Source organism: Amblyomma mixtum, chromosome 3 (assembly GCF_055824585.1).
Source record: "Amblyomma mixtum isolate Tamu chromosome 3, ASM5582458v1, whole genome shotgun sequence".
Lineage (NCBI taxonomy): Eukaryota > Metazoa > Arthropoda > Arachnida > Ixodida > Ixodidae > Amblyomma > Amblyomma mixtum.
In genome coordinates, this window is record NC_143014.1 from 301049193 (window position 1) to 301072723 (window position 23531).

General features: G+C 45.8%; 2 pseudogenes across 1 annotated transcript in view; one reads left to right on the plus strand and one right to left on the minus strand.

Annotated features, from left to right (window-relative positions):
• The window catches only part of LOC149355372 (uncharacterized), a 57961-nt pseudogene that overhangs the window by 29014 nt on the left and 5416 nt on the right, over positions 1–23531 (plus strand). Inside the window, exons 5-8 of the transcript XR_016289348.1 lie at positions 12892–12942; positions 18573–18665; positions 19287–20077; positions 21126–21212. The product of XR_016289348.1 is annotated as an uncharacterized LOC149355372 (transcript). The remainder of the gene's footprint in view (positions 1–12891; positions 12943–18572; positions 18666–19286; positions 20078–21125; positions 21213–23531) is intronic.
• On the minus strand, positions 11336–12096 carry LOC149355373 (uncharacterized; annotated as a pseudogene).

Sequence of the window (23531 nt, forward strand, 5' to 3'; positions counted from 1 at the left end):
TTGATTCGTTTTAAGATGAGTGTTTTCACATATAACAAGTATTTACCGCACAAAGTGCTGCACGCGCTACCGGTACCAGCGCTTTGCTCGGGCCGCAACGAGCAGACGCTCCGAACCTGTGAGGCCTCCAGTCTCAAACTTCCGGCGGGCGGCAATGGCGCCCGTTTTTTCAGTTTCGGTATTGAAAACTCCAATTTTTTGCGTGCCTTTGGCACCGTAACTGCTTGAAACTGGAGCGTAATGTTTTGTGGGTAGCATAATACGGGGGTGTACTTTGAAAAAATAACCTTTTTACGGTTTGAAAAATTTCGGTCAAGTAGGCCTTTAAATGACATTACATGAGCAGCCACCTAGCAACCCGAAACTTGCAGTGACCTCCACTTTTTGTTTTTTTTGAGGTCAGTACTCATGGTTACCCCTAGTTTCCTCTGATTCTGCGGCAGGAAAGTGTGCAGTTTTCTTTTTTTGTGTGAAATTGTGTGTTAGCAGCCAAACGTTTTTGTTTATGATACTGTGTTTGTGGACATCGATTGGAATAATAAAATGATGGGAATGTGGTTAATGTAATTGTTTGAATTCTCTCGAAACTTGGAACTGGTAACGAAGTTCTGCTGACGCCTTCAATTGCTTGCCAGTGATGAAAGTTGTTCCAGAGATATCTCAGAGATATCATAGGTGGGTGATCAGATATCCTTGGGAAGCCTGAAAATGGTACAGGTACATCCTATGCGTAACATTCTGGCCACGTGCTGCAGAACCCAGGGAGCTCCTTTGCATATCTGCTTGGGTCCTTGCAGGGATCTATCAGGGACACACTCAAGATTGGTTCTGTATGCTGTATTTCTTTACTCTCAATTTGTTATATAGTGCAACATTACTTGCCTTGAAAAGGGGAAATTCTTGTGTCCCCACCAGAGAGTGCAGGTAATGCACCTGGGAATATATTCTACATTATTTTTTGCATTTATAACCATTCACTCACATGAAACATACCATTTACTTCACTGTGCACAAAATAGGCCTATCACTTGATCCTTTCGTTTGCCTGCTGTGAGAATTTCATTCTGCAAATATTGAAAAGGTGACACACAGGACACTCATTCATCGATCACAACAAATGATGCTTTCTGAGGAAAAACGATAAACCAGAAAGTGTATGCGTGCATCACACTGGTCTAACATATTGTCATACTGCGCAGAGTCCATTTATTCTTTATCATTTCTCTTGAGCTCTCTTCTAATTCGTGCATAAGCGGTGTGCTAACAGCAAGGCGTAAGGCACTCATTCTGTTAACTCTGCCTCTGCTCCTGCATAGTCTAGGCCACAGCTGCATTGGCTGCATATCACTAGGTGAGCTCTGGCCTGAATGATGATTGCACGAGCACCTGATAACGATTAACAGTTCAAGGATATTTTATTTCTTTACAGTTGTAACGGTCTTTATTGACAGAGGAAGACTGGTTGTGAAGGCCGGTTAGAGCGGGCAAGACCAGGTCCGGTCCCAGAACAGTTGATGCTCTCGTCTCGCGCCGCGCGTCGGGTGTGATGCTTGAGCTACTGGCCGTCGTCGTCTTGTCTCGCGCCGTGCGTCGGTTCTGCTGCTTGAATGCTATTCATCTTCCTCTTTACATTTGGCCCCAGGGGAAAAAGAGCCATCCTGGCGATTTAGGGGGTCAACAGGACGCAGGGGTCATAGTGCGGCTTCAAACGCGAAACGTGGATGGTCTCGCGCCCACGTCATCGGAGATCGGGCGATGGCGTCATGGGTTCAACGATGTAATTGATGGGAGAAGTGCGCTGAAGGACAGGGTAGGGTCCATGGTAGTTTGGCAGCAACTTGGTAGAGAGACCTGGTGCACAGTGCCATAACAAATTATATTGGGGTCAAGAAAGCACGGTAGCTGCAGATCTGTTGTACTGAAGCAGCCCAAGATGACGTCTCTGGGATTTCCTATGAGGGATGTCCCTGACTGGGACCTTGGGAGCATGTTGCAGTCAACTGCGGTGTGGTACCACGGCACTGGTAGCTTTTTAGGATATCTCTAGGTGAAAGCATTTTCACTAGGTTGCTCCCTCACCGGCTCAAGCAAGTGGGCAGCAATGTGTCTGCGCTCTTCTATGCGATGAGTCAGGGTACAGGCACCTGTTGAAAGCAGTACTATTGTATTTCCACTACTATAAAGCAAGCACTACTCTGAGCATTTTTCACGGAATTGCATGTTGGCAGACAAATGTAATTTTTTGTAGTTATATACAGACATCGGTAGGAATGACAGAACGATGAAAAATGACAGCCTTATTTACTTGAATACAGCGACTAGGGGGGGGGGGGGGTGTTAAGTTTGAAATCCCAAACCGTTCATGCTAACCATTGCTAGAGAAGGATCTGCTTCAGGTCTGGCTCCTAGCAGAAGAAAGGTTGTAGTTAGCAAGCGTGCCTGGACTTCAGAAATCGCCAGTCCTAGCTGCTGAATTGCAAGTGTAGTTAGAAACTGCTTGAGAAATGGCACCCAGTGATAGAAACCTTGCACCATTTCATTCCAAGGAAGGTGAACAAGGTGAAGATCTTGATATCCTGCCTTTCTGGGCTGAAATGAAAGATGTGACCACAAAACTCTTTTCTGTTGCAGTCATTATGGAGACCTTGATCAAACTAGCTCTATTCTTTCTGTGAAGATAACATGAAACATTACTTGATGTTGAGTTACAATAGCCACTAGAATTCAAGCACAAAAAGCACAGTGTTCAGATTAGGAGAACGAGGGGAACATGCACTGTGTGCTGTCTTTGCTCTGCTGGAATTCTAGAAGCTATGCTCCAACTTGCCCTGCTAAGTGTTTTACAATAGCCACATTCAATTTATCAAGATGGACCCCTGCAAAAGGCGCAGGCTCAGAAAATAAAATTGCATGCTTCTTTCATGTGCCTTGTGCCTCCCACAGAGTTTCACTGATCCTTTTAATGTTAAAGCATTAGATGGCTCATTGACGTGAAAACCTGGCGTCGCCCAAAATTTGGCGGTCAAGACTCAAAATCGGTCTACAGTTAGTTGAAACATTGAGACGTCATCAAAGGAAGAAAAATACAAAATGTTACTAGTACTTACAATTGGACCAGCTATAAGGGAGCAGAACAGAATTGAAATAGAATTGAAATATAATTGGAATAGGATTTAATTGCAACGCTTTTCCTTACTCTTAAGTTCCTTAAGTGCCCCCAGTAATTTTCTAAACTGCCTCCCTGGAAATGGAAGTTCTCCTACAAAGAAAGTTAGGGGCTTTAGTCATGAGTTGAGAGGAAAAGTTAACTTCTCAATGACCTTGCTCCATCAAAGCGAAGTGCATGGTTGCTCCTGTGTGAAAGGCAACATGTGTCATTGTGCGGGAGATTTCCCGAGAATACTGCAGGTTCTTAGTTCTGAGTGCACGGAATTTAAAGTTTTCTACTGTAGGAAATTAGAGGCATTATTCATAGCTTAAACTTCATTTTGCCAAGAGATTCAGTACGAAATTATTGCTAAGGTTGGCCAGTAGATGGGGCTCTACTCTCAGTTACTGCCTACCTTTGTTGTTTAAACCTGAATGGAAATGTTCCTGAAATGGCATACAGGTGACTTGTGTGGCACTTGTTATGATAGCAACTGCAAGCAACTTGATTTTGTGTTTTTCTTACATTTCTTACTCAATTGGTCTGGTGCTGTTTAGATGTACACATTGCCAGCATTCACTTGTCTTAGGCTAAGACACTGGTTTTGTCTTTGCTGGCATTACAGAGTCCTGCAGGCACTGTTGCAGGAGTTTTTAATGCAGCACCCATGCCTTGCTACCAGACCACAGGCATTTCATGGCTTTCATAATTACCATCCCCTGCTATGTTTTATGAGCAGCTAGGTCTAAGATAAGCTTCTGAGCTGGAGACGATACAGTGACTCATTTTCCCCAGTTCAGGAGATATTTGTGCATGCTTTCATTACCTGTTTGCCAGAATGGCTGTTCGGGATGCTTTGTGGCCATCCTCCTTTGATACTTTGCAGTTCATGGGTTTGAGCTTGGTCGCTGCTAGTGCACTGTGGCAGTTGCTTCTCTAACACTGTCAGCTATTCTGGACGGGAGGTTGAGATGACAAGCTCCAATGGCTGCATTGGATCTGTGTATGTCACTTAGTACAGTTGAGCCTGGATATATCGAACCCGAGGAAAATCCTGAGATAGTTTGATGTATCAATAATTTGATTTAAAAAAAAACGGCTATAGATAAGCAACGATACACTGCTCCTATGCTAGTGACACGCTCTGCTGCGACGTACCACCTCAGCGTGCAGGCAGCACACTGCTCGCTAGGTGCGGTGTTGTTTCGCATAGAGCCACAGTGGGCATTGCTTTGGAACTAGTCATTGCCTATTGTAAGATGGTTATTCTTCTTACCAGCGTACTGTGAGTAGAATAGTCTTATTAAAATTATTGTACAATTGGTTTCTGCAATGTCTTTGGCAGCAAGACAAGCCTAGTGAGAGCTGCCACTGGGCTTTAATTTTGTTGGCTTCACCACATGACAGTGATGTGGCTTGGAAAATGAGTACAAGAGATAGAAGGCCACCCTCAAGCACATCCTACATTCTCCTCGTCTCACGGTTTCCCCATGCTAGCACTGCCAGCTAGTTTCTAAGGCCCCACTGCCGCCAACCTGCCTCTGCACACAAAATATGATCAAAGAGGACCATTATAAGTGTGACTTGCAGGGGCATGGTGAGCCATTCAGCAAATTGGATGTTCGGCTGAGCATGAGTGTCATAAAAGTAACAGTGATATACTTTTGCAAAGCAGACATTTGGGCTAGTTTGTGTGAATTCATGGTGGAAAAAACAGCGCTTGTAGTGTCTCCCCTCTTTTCTGTGTTTTCTGTCTTAGTTTGCGCTGTTTTTTCCACCATGTATACTTTTGCATGGAATTTTGAAGGGGATGTTTCGATTGCTCAATATAAACAATAACTCGATACATCTGAGTTCGAAATGTCCGGGCTTGACTGTAGCAGCCTTCTATGGCATCTGCGTTGGCATCGATCATCCTATTTGGGGCTCAGTGGTGTGAGTGAAAGTTCAAGCGCCCATCACTGGTGGCTTGAAGCGGTCATGGCTGAAATTTCCTTGCCTCCATGAAAGGTACTCAGCAGTGGCTTGAGGTCAATGACCAGGGCAAAGCTGCAGCAGAGCAGGTAGTCCTTCATATGCATGATGCAAAATTGTGGCTAATGCAGTCTTTCCGAGATGCGAGAGATTAGCCCTGCTGATGTTAGGGTCCAGGATGCAAATGCTAGTGATAATTCCATATCCCAGCCCCTTCTTGATTCGAAACCAAGGCACCACCTAATGGTGAAACATTGCAGACTAAATATGTAAGTTATTTTGTAGGCAATTGTGTGCCAATGCTTTTTTTATGGTGGCTTCTTTGTTTCTGATGAAGGCCTTTTATTATTCATCTAACCACATCTAGCAGCTTTTATTGTGTTGCAGTGCATATAGAAGCATGTGAACAGGGTAGGCAGGCTCAGTAGAAACTTCTCACAGTATGAAAGAAGTCCTGTGTAGGATCTGAGCTCACCGACGTCTGGGCTCAGATGCTCAACTGATGGCGTTTGTGTTTTTCCTCAATGCCTGGAGTATAGCTGCATTGTTCTCTCGACCCAAGTGAGCAGGAGATGGTTTGAAGAACTCGTACTTCCCCTGGATGAGTTTCAGTCCTGGCTCTGATCTTCTGTAGAACTTTGCACAGGTTTTTGAGGTGTTCACTGTAAACTCTGCCTTCTACCATGATGTCGTCTAGGTGCCAAGGTGCTAGAGATGCTAAGAAGAGTTTTCTCTGTTCACCTCTGTAAGAACAGGAATGCTTTTATCACTGTCGGATTCACATCTAGCTTTTAGTCACTAAAATTCTCACACTTGGCAGATACCCAATCGGAGTAGTCCAAAAACGTGATGGTGCCTTCTTAATTATTCCAGATACTCATTTTCTTCCTCCTCCTTTTCTCAAAGTGCATATGGCACTGAGCAGGGTCTTCAGTACTGTGGCTGCACATCCTCTTAAATGTCAGCATGTGCTGATGATCCTTTCTGTGTACCGCAACTGAGTTTAAAACCTCCTCACTCCGGAATCATTTCCAGAAATTTGCCTTCAGTGGTACTTTCTTCCAGTTGCACTGTGTATTTAAGATACTTGGCTTAGCAGTAGGTTACATGTGGTCAGCCAGTCTCAGTGTGGGAATGCTGCGCCAATTGCGCCAACTTGCGCCATTTCGTTAAGGCGACGCGGGTCTTGAAATTAGAAAATGCAAAAATTTTGATTTTGCAAAAATGGCCTATTTATTTTATTTTTTATTTATTCATACTGTTAACCCTCTGCATGAGGGTCATTACAGGGAGGGAAACATATACAGACACAAGTGCAATTCTCTTCGCTAAAAAAAAAAACCTAATCAAATGCACAGAATTACAGATTTGCACAGCAATCTTCCAAGAACGCGTTCACACCTATCACAAATTTGTCTACATCTGTTTGGTCCACAACGTCACTTGGTAGTTGATTCCAAATTTCTACAGCATCGGGAAAAAAGGAGTAGCGATAGACATCAGTACATGTAATAGTAGGTTGTAATACCTTACTGTGATTTTTCCGAGGGCAACGCTTCAGGGGAGGTGTAACATAGTGATGTTTATTAACTTTGACTTTATCATTCATTATCAGAAAAAAAAGTTTCAATTTCTGCTTTGTTCTTCTGACTTCTAGTGGTTCTAACTGACACTCTTTTAGCATTGCTGTGACTGAATCAGTGCGGCGGTATTTAGAGCATATAAAACGTGCTGATATCCTTTGCAATCAGTTTCCGTTTCCAGTGTATCACGCCCCTACAAGATAGCTTCTGCGCACTTTCACGCAGGACTACAAAGAAGCTGTCTTGCAGGAGCACTTTTAGAGCAGAAGCTTGGTGTGGTTCTGACATCATACCATGTGGCTCGCTGCGCCTCGGTGCTAGCTGCAGTGCACGGAGCTGGCGGTGTTCACTCACCTTTGCAACTACGTTGAACAACATGATTCACCGCTTACCTCTCACTTCCACTAAACCACGGGACTCACCACTTATCTCTTAAGGTAATAAAAAGTGCGAAGCGTTGCTTGACGTTTCACAGGTAGCCATTAAGTTGTCATGCGCTGGAACTAGTGCTTCAGCTGGGCATCTTGGACGGCTCATTGATTCTGATGATTTTTATGATGAAGAATGTCGACGGGGCAAGTTAGCGAAGAATTGAGTGAGGAAACTTGCTAATATTGAAGCAGAAACCAAAGAAGAACGAAAGCCTCGTCTGGAGAAGCAGTGGCAGCAGCAGCATGAACAGTGACAGGCGAAGCTAGTAGCAGAAGCAATTGCAGCGTCCGTTCGCTCATTGGACGGACAGCTTTCTTCTCTCCTTGAGCGCCACTTGTCCAATGCGTTCTGACCAGTCTGCTTCGCCGACTTTGTGGTGATAGTTCCAGCGGTTCTGTGCACACGATGTTTCTGTGTACTGTGCCCTGAAGAGCTGAAGATGCAGTGAAGAAAGGTAAGTCTCAATGATTCATTTCATATCTTTTCTTTGTTTTGTGCAGTGACTTGGTGATCATTCTGCACGTGTTATGCTTTTTATTTTTGGTTGACGTGTGTGTGCCGCTGCTGCTTGCACGTAAATCGTACGCACCGATGCTGTTTTCGATGCAGCAAATTTTAGTGCACAGAAATATTCTGCGTTAGATAAACACCGGATTTTTGGCCAAATAAGCAGCATGATATTTGGTGAGTTCTGCACGCCCTTTGCGCGCGCAGTTCGTGAAGGCGGGTGAAGAGCGCACACTGCAGCACACGCTTAACCATTCAAGTGCCCTGTGCACAACCATGCCGCTGCACAACCATGCCGCTGCCACGCGTGACCAGTGACATGAGCTGGCGCTTGGTCGCAGCAGCATTTTGCCGCGCTCGTGCTCGGCAGCCGAGTCTAGTGCGAAGTGATCTGCTCGTCAGTGTCGTGCAGACTAGAGATGTTGGCATGTGTGAGGAATGCAGAGACGATGCGAGGGGCTTGAAGTCTCGATGCCAACTGGCTTTATTCTTTTGTATGCTGGCCCCTTCTTGGGTGGCTGGTTGACTATGGTCGACTGCGGTCGACTATGCTCGCGCTGGCAGCACCACTGCTGAGCTGTGGCGTATTTTTTGTTCACCACAGGGCTCCCGCCCTAGTGAGGGCACGAACGCAAAGAACGAAACCAACAGTCGCGCGGCTAGAGGTTGAGGTGATTTGGCGCATTTAAACGTCTGCCACTGAGCGTGTGGTAGCTGCCAGTCTCATGAGTGGGTGTGAGCTCTGCCGGGGTGAAATCCGCTGTCGTGGTACTGAGCGCTTCTGTACGAGTTCGAGGCGATGGGGTGTAGGTGGGTGTAGTGGACTAGATTTCTATGTGTGCAGGTTTCAGCCTGTCCCGCGAAACAACTTCCAGCCAGCCTCGCACCTCGTTAGTGATTGTCTTCTGCCCACAATGGAGAACCTTGAATGGTCCGTCATGCGGTGCTTGCAGTGGTCATCGTACAGCGTCATCTCGCAGAAATATGTGGCAACATGACTCAAGCTTCTTGCTCACATGTGTTCTCCTCTCTTTGGGCTGTCGTGGAGGTGTAGCATGTAGCTCGTTCATGATGTCACGCAGGCGAGCCGTGTAGTCGCCGGCGGAAATGTGGACTTGTTCTTGGTCAGATGAAAAAAACTCGCTGGAGAGACGCAGCGTCATGCTGTAGAAAAGCTTTGCAGCACTGCAGCCGATGTCTGCCTTGAACGCTGTGTACCCAAAAGCACGATGGTCAATGCTTCCACCAAAGTGTGCTGCTCACTTGCCATGAGTGAAATTCCATGAACTGTCGGTGAAATCTCTCAACCATTTTATTGCTCATCAGGTGGTAGGACGTAGTCCTGATGCGCAATGAGTTTTCTCAGACTGACTAACAATGCAGACTCAAGTTGGCTTCTTCTGTCCATTGTAATGGAGGAAGGCACACCAAAACGACGTAGCCAGTGGCTGATGAAAGCACGAGCAACAGTTTCGGCTGTAATGCGTTGAATCGGAATAGCATCTGCCCAATACATGAAAAGGTCGACACAAGTCAGCAAGTACGTTTACCCTTGGCAGTGTGGTAACGGGCCGACAATGTCCACGTGAATGTGGTTGAATCGAGCATCTGGTCCTGGAAATGTCTGAAATGGTGTCACAGTGTGATGCTGAGCCTTAGAACGTTGACACGCAAGACACTCGCGATTCCACTGCCGGGAATCGCAGTTGATGCCGGGCCACTCAAAAAGTGTTGTGAGAAGCTTTTGGGTTGCTCGAATTCCTGAATGTGACAGCTCGTGTAGCAATGTGTATACTTCATGACGAAGGCAGGCAGGCACAAATGTCTCCCGCTCCAGGCAAAGGTAACCACTGCAGGATGAGTGACATTGGTGCTTCCTGTAAACGGCTCAATTCGTCATCATCAAGTTTAACTGCCGCCACTTTTCTCGAGGTCTGTTTTCGAGGGACAAGTAGTGGCGTTTACTGGGCTGCACGGCAGAGCATCGGCGACCGCGTTGTCGACTCCCCTGATGTGGCGAATGTCTGTGGTGAATTCCGATATATATGCCATCTGCCGCTGTTCGCGGGCAGTGTGAGCGCCGCCATCGTAACTGAGGGAGTGTAAGGCGTACGTATTCGGCTTGTGATCTGTCATGACAAGGAATTCAGTGCCTTCCAAGTAATGAAGGAAATGCCAGACTGCTGCGTATACGGCCAACAGCTCACGCCTGAAAGTGCTGTTTTGCTGCTCGGTGGGTGTTAGTTTCTGAGAAAAGAAAGCGATCGGCCGCCATACTCCTTTGCTGAGTTGTTGTAGGATGGCACCCACAGCTACGTCCGACGCGTCGACCATGACACACTGTGGACTTTCAGGTTGGGGTAGGCAAGAAGTGCGGTATCGGCGAGGCATTTCTTGATCCCTTGAAAAGCCGCTTCGGTGTCATTCATCTAGAGTAGCCCCTTAGCAACACCTTCTTGCGCCGACAGCAGGAGGTGGAGAAGGTGCAGAACGTCTGCACACTGAGGTATGAAACATCGATAGTAATTCATGAGCCCAAGGAACTCGTGGAGCTGATACTTAGTGGTGGGTCGTGGAAACTTCTCGACAGCTGTAAGCTTCTCTGGGTAAGGTTCAGTGCCGGAGCTTGGAACAGCATGGCCAAGGAAAGTCAGCTTCTGGGCACCCAGCTCACACTTGTTTGTATTCACCAAGACTCGATGCTCGGCCTGGCATTCGAATGTGGCTCGCAGATGCGCCTCATGTTCGTACAGTGACTTGCTTGCGACAAGTAGGTCGTCGAAGTACGCATAACAGAAGTTGAGGCCCTGCAATACGCCGTTGATGAAATGCTGATGTCTGTCCGGAGTTTCACAGGCCGAACGGCGTGTGAAGGAACTCGAACAGGCCGAAGGGCATTGCTATCGCTGTCTTCGAGACCTCCTTTGGAGCCATTGGTATCTGGTGGTAGGCCCACACAAGGTCGATTTTGGAGAAAATTGTCGCACCACGTAGGCTGGCTGTGACATCATGAATGTGGGGTAGCGGATAGTGGTCGGCACTGTTGCTGGATTAAGGGCTCGATTATCCTCGCAGTGGCGCCAGTCTCCTGGTGTATACTTCGGCACCATGTGCAGTGGTGACGCCCAAGGACTAGCGGACGGGCGGATTATGTCGAGCTCGAGCATGCAGTCAAATTCCTGCTGTGCTGCTTACAGCTTTTTTGGGGACAGGCGGCCTGTGGTGGCCACGTCAACTCGGGGAAATCACAGAGGATGCTGGTGGATCGGGCAGCACCTGGAGGTGCCATGAGAGTGGTGCTGAGGGGCGGATGTTTGGTTGGCTTCCTGTGCACCTCTGCTTGTCAGAGAAGATCCTGTAAATGGCGATTGCAGACATCTACTAGCAGTCCGAAGATGCGCAAAATGTCTGCTCCTAAGATAGCCAATTGTACATGGGCCACCACAAAAATCCACCGAAATATCCTCTCGAGTCCCAAGTCCAACGAGAGAGAGTATTGGCTGTATGTCGGTATTGTCGGGCTGTTGGATGTCTTCAACGGCGATGAACATGGTTGTTTGCAATCAGCTGGCAACGCCGGCACTACACTGACCTCCACCCCTGTGTTGACCAGGAAACGGGTGCCCCTCTCTCAATCGGTCATTAAGAAAACCGATGGACGACTCCGGCGAGGCTGAGGCACTGGTCGTGGTCAGTGCTGGCCCGGGGCATTTCCTGAACCTTTGCAGGGCGTTATGCAGTTCTGTGCATCAGTGCCGAGCTTGCGGTGGTACCAGCACACTCTGCATTGTGGTTGTGATGCGGTGTGCTGCCGTGGACGTTGGTTGCCTCTCGACTACAGCCCCACGATGGTGTCGGCAAGGCGAGAAATTTCATCTCACATCTCTTGCAGGGAATTGACAGTGACGGGCATTGCATTTGCGTGAACTGACACGACTGTCGGCGTGGCGACAGAGGCAGACCTGACCGGACGAGCCCGGTCAGGTCTGCCTCTCCCGGTGCAGTGAGGCTTACCTGCACGTTTCCAGGGAGTCTTTGCATGAACAGTTCCTGCACGAAGCGGCTGTTGATGCTTGCCATGCTGCCAGCCAGTTGCTGCATGTGGCGCAACAGTTGACTAGGCCGGCGATCTCCCAGCTCAGCCTCCCCCAGTAGTTGCTGGAAACTCTCCGACTGCAATAGTGTGACGTGACGGATCAGCGTCTCCTTGGGTGCTGCGTAGACGTTCACTGGGGGTAGCACAAAAAGTAGGTCCCGCACCTCGCTGGTCGTTGCAGGTAGGAGACTGCCCACCACGTGGTGGTATTTAGTGCTGTTGGTGGTGATGCGGTGCGCAGCGAACTGTGACTGGATTTGTGCGAACAAAAGTTCTGGGTCGCCTGTCCGGAAGGGAGGCAATTTTATGTCCAGTACGGCTACGGTGGGGCTGGTGGCATTGTTTTGCTGGTCCATGGTTATCACGTCCGGGTCACCAATTGTTGGCACGTGCGAGGAAAACAGATGATGCGAGGGGCTGAAAGTCTCGGTGCCAACAGGCTTTATTCTTTTGTATGCCGGCCCCTTCTCGAGTACCCGGTTGACTACAGTTGACTGCAGTCAACTACACTCATGCGCTGGCAGCACCACTCCTTAGCCACAGTGTATTTAGTGTTCCCCACAGAGGGACCATAGCTGGAGCATCCAATGACATGGCAGAATCAAGCAAATGGTGCCGGTGTGGGAAGCGCACGCAGCTGGCCTTGCATTTCGAACCAAGCATTCCTATCACGTGGCACACTTTCCTCATTAATTTTTGTTCACTTCATGCTTGCTTTCGCGGTTGCCACGGCTGGCACTAGGGCAGCGTAGCAGCGACGGTCACAAACCCTGGCATGAACGTGGAAATCTAGGCAGGCGCGTCACTCACCTCGAGGCGCTGTGGCAATGAAAACATGTTTTATTCTTCTATCTTATCATTCTGTAGTTATAACCGAGGTTAATAATGGTATGGTCAAATTATCAGGAGTTTTGGCCATTAAAATACATAGGGCTTTGCCGGTACCCGGGCGGCAGTTTAACTGACAGTTCAAATTAAATGGTTTCGAATTAATGAGCTTTTAATGTATAATACAAATTTAAAAATTATTTCAGTGCTCCTCGAGAGAGCTGCCCAATATGTTCCTCAGTGCTCCTGTTAATGAAGTATGATGTTCAGAGGATTTGGTGGCCATGCTCTTAAGCGCTGTGTGCATTTTTTTTCTGTTGCAGCTAGAGCCACAAGCTTCAATCTGGCGATGCTTGAAGAAATAGACAGCAATGGTGAGCAGATAAACTTTTGGAGTCAGAATGGACCATGAAGTTCAGATGCCAGATGCATCCTCTGCAACATCATCATTTCATGTGCACAACATGGCACTACTGCTGTTAAAAGACATGCTTCATCACAAATTCACTTGAAAACAGCAGGAAAGAACCGTGGTGCTGATGGAAAATTGGTAAAGCCAGTCATTGCAGCCAACTATCAGCTTTGCTGGTCAAGATGCTGCGCCTTTGCTTGCGGATGATGTTACCAGAGCCGAAGCACTGTTTGCTTTATCACTGACCGTGAAAACGGTGCCCTTTACCTAATCTGATGTTGCATCGAAAACCTTTCCTGTTATGTTCCAAGACTCCAAAGTTGCTGAAAATTTTTCTTGTGGGGGGACAAAAGCATCATACATCATTTGAGATGAAATAGGCCCACTATTTAAGAAGGTGATAAAGGAAGTCTGCTGGTATGATGTGTACTTCTCAATCCAGATCGAATGAGACACTGAAGCCCGAGCAGCGTGTTCAACAACTCGACATCCTGTTGCGATACTTCTCAAAGACAGGACGGAAGGTGGTTGTGGAACACTTGGAATCATTCAACCTGGGCCAGGCTACAGCAGACATCATAACCAACTACATTGAAAGAAGCCTAACTGAACTTCCAAAAACAAACTCCTGTGTTTTTTCAGTGATGGACCAAATACAATGAAATCTGAAAATAAAACTGAAGGAGGCCATTAGTCCAGACCTGCTGGATCTTGGAGAGTGCAGTTTGCACAAGGTCCATTATGCATTTGGGGCTGGCTTAAGTGCCTTTGGAAGTGACGTAAAGCTGTTCGTCATTGATGTTTGCTAGTATTTCAAGCATGCTGTACGCTCTTCACTTTTCAGAAACCAGCAGAATGAACTTAGTATCGTAGAACATGTTTTCGTGCGGCATGTAAGTAACAGGTGGGTGACACTTCAGGACAGCCTGGAACATGTTCTGGAGCAGTTTGAAGCATTGAAGGCATATTTTTATGCTAAAAATGAAACGCATCTATTGAGCGCGGCACTTCAAAAGCGATTGGCGGAAGTGCTTGCGGACAAAAAAATATCAGCTAAAACGCTGTTCTTGAGAAGCACCACCGACCTTTTCATTGGGTTCCAGTCCCTTTTTCAGAACGAAGAGCCACTGATTTATATTGTCTACTCTGAAGTGCTTGGCTTGATCAAGAAGCTTCTGGGTCGGTTTATGAGGCATCAAGTGTATTCCACCTTGTCAGGTCCAGAGCTGAAGCAGCTTGACATAGCTGCACCAGGATGTCTGAAACAAGTTCCTGAGATAAGGGCAGACACCGAGTAAGCTATGAGAAGCTAGTGACCAAGGAAAGAAAGAATTCAGGATTGGCCCGCAGGCATTTTATATTGCTACTGCAAAGCACTCGCTCAAAGAACTTCCACTCAACAACAAGCTGCTATTTCGTCAATGCTTCCTCAAACCATCACTTGACCTGCCAGTGGAGGACATGACTGCTCATGTGCCACAAATTATCAGGAGTGACCAAGTAGCATCTCTCGATGAGTGGCAGTTCCTGCAATTTCAGCCTATTGAAGGTGCTGTCCTAATGTGTGAAAACCAAGGTCATAAGTAAGTATCCCCCGCTTTCTGTGCTTGTCCCTGCATTACTATCACTCCCACATGGTAACGCAGACTGTGAACGAGGCTTCAGTCAACGAACACATTGTGGACTATCGTGCAAGTCTTGGAATTGTGACCATCAATGGCATTCGCGAAGTGAAGACATATATTAAACGCTATAACAGTGATCCATGCCATTCCCCCATCCTTGGATGGGGGATTTACTCAAGGCAGTAAAAAACTCTCACAAGACTTACCTGGTTCATCTATGTCAGGAGGCAGAAGCAGATGAGAGATGAAAGAGGAAGCTGGCCGTGCCAGACAATGCAGCTACAGAGATGAAAGTGAAGCTTGGAGAAGAAAAAGTCTGCATAGAAAAATGCCTTGAATCATCCAAAGCAATGCTGGAGTGTGCCCAACGCCTCATCTAAGCAGGAGTGGCTGGAAAGAATATGGCCGATATTGAATCTGGCCACCTACTATTAGCTGAAGCAAATGCAAGCCTTGCAGACAACATTAAAAAGGTTGCAGAAGTCAACAAGCAGCTGCAAAACCTGTGAAGGGTAGACAAACTATCGTGAAAGGCATGTTTATGGAGGCAAATAAGTTAAAAGAGCTGTTAGCTGTGTTTGTTTTTCTTCTAAATAAAATGCTTCATGATGATACATACTCATTGTTTTTGATTGAATAAATACTTTAGATAATCACTGTTATATGTAATGCATGTAATACTTGCTTTTTTAGTGGTACACTTTCTTGCTGGAGAAGAGCTTCAAATAATGGTCAGGGAAGGCAACAGCAAGATAGGTCTAAATCTATTTGTTCACAATATAGCTAAGCTGATATATTGGCTGCTTGATGGGCAACGGACCTTTTAGAAATGGCACACAGGTGCTCCATTATGCTCCAAAGTCCATTTTTTACTGGTCCAAAAGTTGCTCTAAATTGCAGTTTGGCAGTAGCAGCACTGAGGGCCCATTTTTAAGAAGTTTTTAAACTTAGTAACAGCTATGCTGTTGAATGAACAAAGATACATAGCTACCCAGCTGGGCACCTTCGAAAAGCTGGGTGCTGGAGGACAGAAGAAAAAAACACAGCTTGCAGTCGCTGTGAGAGAAAGAGAGAAAATGAGATGGTAATAAAAGAAAACTAGACCAAAGCCATTTTCAAGTAGTACAACATGAGCTTGTTTTATGCTTTCATTCTTCAGCTCGCTGCACGCAGAGTAGAATAATTGTTTTATTTGCAGTTCTCTCACTGCAAGTCCCTTTCATGTATTGTTTTCATGTGGCACATTTGGATACACCTAGCGTGCTCATATATCTTTTTTGAAGCTACATCTGTTCATTAAAACTTCTCATAAGACAAGCTTTCCAGGTCCCATTGAAGCTTGTCTTAAAAGGAGGCAACTGTATGTTTTACATTGAGAAAATATGAAATTTTCAGTTATTATCATCTTGAGGCCAAACATTATGGCATATCGGAAAGGTGCTCACTAGTAACAGCATCTTGCACATGATGCATTGTTCTGGCCTTTGCATGTGGCAAAAGTGTATGAGGGTTATTGCTAAGTGCTTATGATCAATAAGGAAGCTGTTGCACATTTGTGAATTGCAAAACGATATGCAGCACCACGCTGCTTGTGAGCTTCTGCGGTGGCTCAGCTTGTGATGCTCGGCTGCTGATCCGAAGAACACGGTTTCGATCCGGGCTGCAGCGGTCACATCTTCATGGAGGTCTGTGTGATGTCAGTGCATGTTAAAGAACTCCGGGTGGTCAAAATTTCCGGAGCCTTTTACTACTGTGTCCCTCATAGCCTGAGTTGCTTTGGGAAGTTAAACCTCTATAAAACAAACCAAACCATGTAGCGTGTCACTGCGTTCATCCATGATGTACTCGACTGATAGGTATGGATGCATTGGTGACAAAAGTGAACTGACAGCAATGGTGCTGTCAGTTTTGAACAGTACGAAGAGCACAAAGAAACAAATCTTGCGGAAGATAGTGGAACGTGCAAAGCCATGGCCTGCGTTTTTTGCAGTGACTCCTTTTATTCTACACACTCTTTATATAGTAAAACCTAAAACTGCACATATTTTATGCCACAGGATGCAAAAAAAGTGATGACATAAAATCATTGAAGTACAGACTGAACTGACTTTTTTTTATTGCATTGCTTTTGAATGAATTGGGCTAATAAATTTTTCTTGGTGTGATGGTCATTTGCTGTGCAATATAAAGAACATGCAGGAAGAGGAACCAAACAAGTAGCTAAGCTTGTATATTTCATAGAGCTTTCTTTAAAAACTCTATAAGAGCCAGGATGGAAGCGTACAGCACAGTAAGAGACAAGGACACAAACCAACAAGCCAAAACTGCCACGCTACTCTATAAGAGCACTTTAATCTGAGTAGGTGAAGCCTAAAATGCTGACCTGTAAATAACGTTAGATGATGTGCAGAGTTCCATGAGGCATGCATATTGCAGAACATTAAAGATGTTCTCATTCACGGCATGGGTCACAGCATGATCTGTAGATTACCAGACAGTGTTAGTAATGGTTGTTTTTAGTTTGATGCAACAGTGACTGTAATGGTTGTTGTGGTGTGGATATGCTGATGATGCAACATGACAACTTAAACTATTATTATCTGTTTTAGGCAGAACGTGGTACTGGGCAATACAGCACACTCCCGTTAAGACGAACTCAGTTAAGGCGAATTCTTGGATAAGATGGACGTTTTGAGATCATTTTGTTAGTTTCCTTTAGGACTCAATGTAAAAAAAATTTGCTTAAGATGAACTGTTTTGGATATCGGTTAAGATGAACTTCTGCAGCGACCATGAACCATTGCGACCCCTTACAGCAGCACTCACGGGCTCGCTTGCTGCTGGCAATGAAAGAAAAAAAAATGTGTAAAATGTTTCTGCACAAGAAAGCACACCTCCACAAAAATGGCTTCCGTGCCCATTCGAGCAATTCTGTGGGAAGCCATCTTGCGGGAGCATGCTTTCTTGTGGAGAAGCTGTTTCTTGGGCTTGTTTTATGCTGTCAGTCTTCAGCTCACTTAATGTATAGTGCATTAAATGCTCTATGTGCAATTATCCTCTCTCTGAAAGGCTTGCATATCTTTTTTGGGGCACATCTGTCAAGATGAAAATCTGATAATGTGAACAAATTTTTTGGTCCCTTCAAGTTTGTCTGAAAGGAAGTCTACTGTATTAGCCTTTTTTTAAGCCAATGTTATCTCAGTAAAGTGATTTATTGAAGTTTAAAAAATTCTTGGACTGAAGTAATTTGTATCAGTTTTTAGGTTCCACTGTGTCCAAGAAATAGTCGATGACTTAGTGATGGCAGTGAAGCACTTGTACAAAATATTTTGATACTTTCTAACATGAATACGCCTTCTTTTTAGTATCCAAAAATAAACCCCGAAGGAATGAAGCAAATAATGTATGCCCTCCCCGTGTCACATGAATGCTCCTGTATTCCAAATGAAAGAATAATAATAAATGAGGCTGTTCAAATCTTGCTGCAGTAGGACCCCTGATTGTAAGACTCTTAGGGAACTGTATGAAACTCATATGTCATCTAATTGGGAGATCTGTTGCTTGAGTGCAGATTGTGGAATAATCAACATTTCAACACACTAAAGTAGTTTTTCCTTGCTGTGTAAAAATATTTGTTTGATGTATTTTACAGCAACTTTTACAGTAGTGAATATCTCGCTTCATTGAATGGTTGAGCTGGACTCGAGCATGTTTTTATCATTGTGTTAGAAAAGTTTTGCTTGCCACATTACTTCTGGGGTTGCTCAAGCTTCTCTTCCAGTGGCTGCAAGAGCAGCATGACACTGCTGACAGAATACGACTTGTGGTTTCGTGTCAGGATGCAAGGTGCTTGCTACACTTAGTTCTTTGTGAATGAGGTCCAGAAGTGTGGCTGGGTGAGGCTGTGTTGATGTTGGTGACAACCAGCACAGTTGTATATGGTGGCCTCACCAGTGATCTTCTGCAGGGTGTCATGACTGGCAGCCATGGTGTCTGGGGGGATCTGCTGCAAAGATTTTCAATGGTCACTCGTGTTGCCGAGCTCCTGGAAGCTTCTCTGGTGAGTCTGGCAGTCGCCTTTATCTAGTTGCATATTATATTTGTAAAAATCTGAGCACATTAATCTTTCTGGCTCTTTGTGTAGAGTAGAATTTAGTAGCATTTTCAGTGCTAAAGTTCTTGATGTTAAAAAAAAAATAAACCTGAGAAACTGCTTAATTTTGTACTTAATAATTTATGTACTTAATTTAAGTACGGATATTCCAGCATCCTGCAGAATATCACAGCAAACTCATAAATCTTCATTACTCATGGTTGCTGTAGTGATTGGCTGTGAAAATTTGATTTCTGATGTTTTGGATAAGCTGCCACTCACTCAGGTTATGATCCCACTGACACTAGTGCCACTTGCCATCTGGGTAAGCTGGAAAAACTCCAACTTTCCGTTGAGGTTCTGAGAGACAATGAACCCCTTTAATGAGATGCAAAGACTAGCCAGAGTGCAAAAATCGCTGACATGTTATGCTGTGTGGAGAAGGAAAATTGGGGAGAGACAGATTAGGCAGGTGCAAAAAGGGTGAAGTGAAAGGAGGTGAAAAAAATTAAATACAGCCACTGATTTTGGGAGCGCTCACACTAGGCCAGCGGCCAATAATTCATCTCTTCTCCATCGTTCAACCAGTCTCATCCTTTGGCTGGCCGACATGCAACATTTGGACTCCGAAGTACACGGAAGCCACCACCACCTTTGCCGTACAGGCCCCGGCGAACCATTCGAGCCAAGCAACTCAACAGCCCAACAGCCAATCCCACGCTCTCACCGCAACATGTCAATGCTCAAGCCACCTTCCTCCATCCAAGACCGGTCTCCTCGCCTGGGGGAATCCAGTGAGGCACAGCAACTAAGCTACAACATTGACATCCTCAGAAAGGCTAGCTATGACCTGGACCACTTCCATTCGTGAAATCTGGGACGCTGGCGAATGCAATCTGTCAGAAGGTGAGGGAAGACCCCGACAGCGCCAAGCACGTGGCCGGCTTCTGTCAGTACACGGCTGCGTCTCAGAAGGAGCAGCCTAGTGTATTCTTGGAGGGACTCATCTGTGCCTGTCAAAATTGGTTCAGATGCCGCGACGTCATGCTGGCGGGGTACAATGGCGGACAGCAGCGCAATTCAAACCCTGGGGGAAAGCCACCGTCTCTACACTGGACGGCCTTCATGGAATTTGTGGCCAAACTACTGGCATCCATCGCCAAAATACCTGACCACGCACAGGTCTGCCCTCTGGCGGAACTCATCATCGACTGCTGCAAAGCCATTCTCTCTTCTCCGGGCAAAAATGAAGAGGAGCAGATAGAGTGTGTCTACAAGACGCTGCACAGGGAGGTGAAGCTGCTGAGCGAGCCGCCCTGCCGTGCATGAGGGCGCTCGCGTCAAGTCTACTTGCAGAGTTCATGCGCAGTGACAGCACAGTGCAAAAAGAAGAAACACGCCACGCCACGTTATTTGAACAATGCTGCTCTATAGGTGTGGTCACCTTAAGCACAAACTGTGAGGAGGAGCATGGCATATTACAACGGATTCAACGCAGACCCATTCATTTCGCGGGAGTAGCGGACCACAGGCCCACAGCAGGGCGCAATAGTACCGACCTTACAATTTCCATCAGCGGTTCTCAGGAAACTAGGTGCAACCCACCCACCAGGCATGGCGCCTGCACTGCGATTGCGGGAGGACTCCCAGGGCCGAATGCAGGAAAGGGCGTCTACGAATCTACAACAGCAGCTCAGTGACGAAGCCGCCAGGCATGTGACCACCAGGCAACGACAGCCCATGTAGAGGGACAGAAAGAATGTTTACCTGCACTAGCAGCCATGGCAACAGCACCTCCTGGACTGTCGCTACCTCGCATCAATATCTACTTCTTGCATCCATGAGTGCAAAGCCATGGCTCAACCACTGCTATGCCCCAGGGTGCAGCACAGGGTACACGTGAACAAAAATCATGCTGAAGTTTTTACTATTCAAGGTGCCTGCTGATCCTAAACAGAGAATCGCGTGGGAGAGGAACCTACAGCGAGGCAACAAGCCCCTAAACGCAAACTGCGCGGTATGTTAGCTACATGTGTGCAAGATTTTTAGGGATTATGTGCACCACATAAATGCGGAGGAAGTTTACATTCCACGCGGGTTGCCTGCGCTTACCACAGATGCAGTCACATCAGATGCAGTCACAGATGCAGTCACAGATGCAGTCACATCAAAACACTTCTGAAATACAACCGCACAAAATTAACGAGAAGCCACAACCGAAGTGCCGTCAGGCTTGCCTGGGTCGGCTGCCTTCAAGAGTGGTCGACAGCAGCGCCGCTGCTTCAGGCGACACTTCCAGCGACACGCACAGCAAGGCACTGCCCTCTCCGCTCGCTGTACTGGACTCTTCTGGTTCACTGTAGCCCTGCTGCGCACTGTTTCAGGTGCTGATTGGCATGATCACATTCGTCTGCATGGTTTCTCCAGTTCTTCCAGGACACCAAAACTGCACGCTCATCACGTGCCATTCGCTTCTTCTCTAGTGAAGCCTCCTCGTACACGACGCTGCAACTTGTGAGGGGTGTGACGCAGTAGCTATGGAGCTCCAGCGCTTGCGCTTCGTAACGTGAAGGTTGTCGCAGAGGCCCATATCACATTTCAGCAGTTCTGCTTCATTGCTCCGGACAGTATTCATGCAGTATGGGAAAAAAAAGTTATCACACTGTTCTTATCTCAAAAGCCAGCAACCATTGCAAAGTCTTTCATCAAACAAATATACCGTGGTGCAGTCAGTTCTTGTTAGTTTTTGAGGATCATTCGATTTTGTTTTTTGGATCACTAGATGATTTTAACATTTTTCCGGTCCCCTGAAGTTCGAATTAATGAGTTTTTACAGGCATTAGAGTGATCAAACCCTTTCAGGTCTTTCTTGTCAATAAATGCTCTAAAGCTTTTTTCGGGCACAACCATGTTATAATAATGATCGGTTATAGTGATGGTATCTCCAGAGCACTTCAATATTGTTATAAATGGGTTTGACATTTATATACAGTGAAGCCCACTTGTAACAAACCTGACAGTCGCGCGAATTGAGTTTATTAAGTTTGAGATTCGTAACAAACGAACTTCCCATTTTACAGCCAGAAATCCAAAGTCTGACAAAACTGGTGTTTATTTCTAAGAGAAGTTCATTATGCACATCAGCTTCTTTTAACCCATTAGCGCCCAGCGTACTTTTAAAAGTACAGTTAATTTTTTATAATTTCACCACCAAATACTGGAATTTTCTTTTCAAGTAGGGCATGCTTTTGTCAACAGGGGATTGGCCAACCACCCTTAACTAATTTGGCGCACTTCCCCTGCTCAGTATGTCAGCTTTCCGTGGTGAAACTTCGGGATGTTTGTTTCCCGCGAACTGCACCGGTAGTTGCTTGCTTATAATTTTCTCACGGCCGCATTTTTGTACATATTACGCTAGTTTCAATTATAGAGCAGCACGAAAGACGAAAGTAAACAACGGATGCTTTGAATGTCCCGCACCTTTGGCGTTTTTTGCTCTGTTATGATTTATATACTGCTGTACTTTCTGTAGTACACTGGGTCTTCCTGTGTGCAGAACGGCGCCTATTTATTCCAGTTCATAGATCTTAAGGTTCCTTCCAATTTTTCGGAAAAAATCACTTTGTCTGCTCAGCAAGGCCTCGGAGGCTGCTGTACTTGCCGCTAGCGGTCTTGAGCATGATGATGGCATGATTTTAATTGGTTGTAATAAAGTTTGGTTATAAGAACTGAAGGCTCTGCAGAGCAGACAGTTACTGTTATGCCATTCACACCGTCTGCGGAAAGTACTTGAGTTCATAAATGAAACTTTTGGAAGCGCGTGTTGTCCTGTCGTCACCTGAGGTGATTTCAATGCTTAGTGACCATTTCATCTTTTTTTCTAATTTTTTTACCTCTCAAGACATTCTTGTAGCGCTTTAGGGCTAGAGGAACCGTTCGCCAAAACGAGTTTAGGAAGTGTCCACTCGGGCCAAAGAAAGCGATGAATTAGAAGCAGCCATGAAACATCGATTCTTGCTTCAGTAGTATAGGTTACATGCTTTTATTGAAGTCTACGATCAACAGTATAGTAACTATGGCTTGCAACTATAACAGCAGTGAGCCTACGTGTTTTGTAGAGTGGTGGTTGCCTTTAGCACAAGAAAAACAGATATTTTTAAAGCCAAAAATCATTTCCTTTTACAACAGTGGTATGGCAGGTGTTGACCTTTCGCATCAAGCTATCTACTGCCAGTATATCAGCATCAGGGACAAAAAGTGATGGTTGCTGACACCAAAGCTTAACTTTGTAATTGTGAAAGCCTGAACAATCTGCCAAATTGCTAGAGACGAGCCTGCTGACTATTTTTGGTTTGGTAAGAACTTTACTCATTATTATCTACACCTTGACATGCAGTAACCAGCGGTTCGCAGACACTCTGGCTCAATCGTATATGATGCTTCTTTGAAAAGGAGAAAGCTTTCTGTTCAAAGTAGGATAACTGCGGTGCCAGTATAGCCAGAAAATATTCATGAGGGCCTGCAAGAAGTGTTATATCACCCTGCGTAAAAATCGCAGACATAATAACAAAGTTCACGCCACCAATAGGAATGCAGTGAAGTATCCACATGTGCTATGGGGAAGACCCAGTGTACTATAAAAAGTACACCTGTGTAACCTCTGGAAGGAATAAAGCAATCGTGATGAAATTTCAGCAATCTTTTTTTCTTTATATGAGAGCATTATGTGCTAAAAATGAAGAAAATCCCTCTGTTAGATTTCTCTTGGTCCCTAATAGGTTAAAGGGAGACTGAAGCACTTTTTTTGAAAATTAGGCTGGCAGCGGCGTCTTA